Raw genomic sequence first — 2,500 nt, 5'->3', positions numbered from 1 at the left:
TGTCAGAATTATTAAGAAATATTCCAGACAGGGTGGAAGACTGCAGTGTTTGGAAATATAGCGAAAGAAGAAGAATTAATTTTATGTCGTGTGGATGAAATAATAATTGTTCGTTTCCTCCATAGTTTTATTATCTTTATTATTTTTTCCATAATCATCTTTACTATTATTATCATCTTTCTTAGTATTGTTATCTTTATCATTATTATTATCCTTATCATTATTATTATCTTTATTATTATTATCATTATTCAGCTTTTCTATTATTGCTATTATTACTATTATTTATTATTATTATTATTATTATTATTATTACTATTATCATTTATCTTTATTACCATTATTATAATCGTTATTTTAATCGATGATATTGTTATCAAATTTATTAGCTGGGTTTAAATGTCAACGTTATAATCGTCACGGTTATAACAACTTCCGCCAAGGAGGTTATGACTATGATAGAGTTGGTTAGTTTGTTGGTCAGCTGGTTAGCAAGATAACTCAAGAAGTTATGAAACCTTCTCAGAGGTGCGTCTTAGCCCGACTTAGATGCCATTAAATCCAGGAGCCAAGAATTTCGTAAAGAATTCATGAGCAATGCGAGATGAGGAAACACGGGCGTCGCCAGTGGACTTGAGAAACAGCTGATTTTCATGTAATTCTTCAAGTGTGATTTTTTTTTTTTTTTTTTTTTTTTTTTTTTTTTTTTGCATCAGTGGTCCTATTGCCTTGGCGGAGGTATGCCCTCCCTAATTACTTCTGGTTGATAATGCAACTAATACCTATTATATACCTGCTACTAATACTGGTGCTGATACCACTACCACCATTAAGATCTTTTCAAAGGTTGATTGCACCTTCTGTTGCAGTAATTACTACCTCATGGTTAATTATTCAGTTACAGAACATGTATATTGTATTCCACGCTGAAGTTCATTATTTGTTCCACACAGAAGAGCGATTTTTTTTCATTTTTTCTCTTTCTCTGTCTCTGTCTCTCTCTCCTCTTTCTCTCGCTTTCTCCCTCCCTTCCTTCCTCTCTCTCTCTCTCTCTCTCTCTCTCTCTCTCTCTCTCTCTCTCTCTCTCTCTCTCTCTCTCTCTCTCTCTCTTCTTCTTCTTCTTCTTCTTCTTCTTCTTCCTGAACCTGAAAGAGTTGATAATGAAAGTACTGTGATCTCTGTTTCGAATGTTTGTTTGTCTGTGCCTGTGAAAGAGAGAGAGAGAGAGAGAGAGAGAGAGAGAGAGAGAGAGAGAGAGAGAGAGAGAGAGAGAGAGAGAGAGAGAGAGAGAGAGAGAGAGACAGACAGACGGACACAGACACACACACATACAGAGAGAGGGAGAGGAAAGAGAGGAGAGAGAGAGAGAGACAGACAGACAGACAGACAAAGAGACAGACAGACAGACACACACACACACACACACACACACACACACACACACACACACACACACACACACACACCTACACATAATGTTTGTCTCCCGATGTCACGGAAACAAGAGCTCGAAGACGTGGCTTGTCGAAAAAAGGGCTCATGATATCGGGTCAAGAATCCTCGACCGCTGAAGTCAGGTCATTGAAGTCACCTCATTGTCTCCTTTGACACGTTGGTCGGTTGATAATTTGACCTTTTGTCCTCCAGTGGCAACGGAATTGGATCAAGTGAGAGAACCAATGCTATTGAGAGAAAGAGAGAGAGGGGGAGGGAGGGAGGGAGGGAGGGAGGGAGAGAGAGAGAGAGAGAGAGAGAGAGAGAGAGAGAGAGAGAGAGAGAGAGAGAGAGAGAGAGAGAGAGAGAGAGAGAGAGAGAGAGAGAGACAGAGAGAGAGGAAAGAGAGAGAGAGAGGGAGGGAGAAAGAGAGAGAGAGAGAGGGGAGGGAGAAAGAGAGAGAGAAACTGAGAGTATGAAAGATACAGATAGATAGATATATAGAGATATAGGGGGAGAGTGAGAGAGAGAGAGAGAGAGAGAGAGAGAGAGAGAGAGAGAGAGAGAGAGAGAGAGAGAGAGAGAGAGAGAGAGAGAGAGAGAGAGAGAGAGAGAGAGAGAAAGAAAGAGAGAGAGAGAGAGAGAGAGAGAGATAAAGACAGAGAGAAAGAGAGAAAGAAAGAAAGAAAGACAGAGAAAGAAAGAGAGCCAACCAAACAGACACAAACAGACAGCCAAAACAGACAGCTACAGCAACAAGGACCCCCACAGGAGTAACAGGATCCCCGCCTCTGACCTCGAGGGACTGCAAGGTGCATGCAACTTTTGCAATGCCAGCTCGGCGCCACTTTGTCTGCGTTTGATTTACAGAAGAGACTTTGTGTCAGCTGTTTCCCGTAAAGTAAGAAGGAGGGAAGGAGGGAGGAAGGGAGGAAGGGAGGAAGGGAGGAAGGGAGGAAGGGAGGGAGGGAGGGAGGGAAGGAGGGAAGGAGGGAGGGAGGGAGAGGGAGAGAGAGGGAGAAGATACGGGAAATATAGGAATTTTGGGGGGAATTTATTTTTATGT

The sequence above is a fragment of the Penaeus vannamei genome, chromosome 20, assembly GCF_042767895.1.
Source record: "Penaeus vannamei isolate JL-2024 chromosome 20, ASM4276789v1, whole genome shotgun sequence".
In the NCBI taxonomy this organism is placed as follows: domain Eukaryota; kingdom Metazoa; phylum Arthropoda; class Malacostraca; order Decapoda; family Penaeidae; genus Penaeus; species Penaeus vannamei.
Note: the sequence above shows the minus strand (reverse complement) of the source record.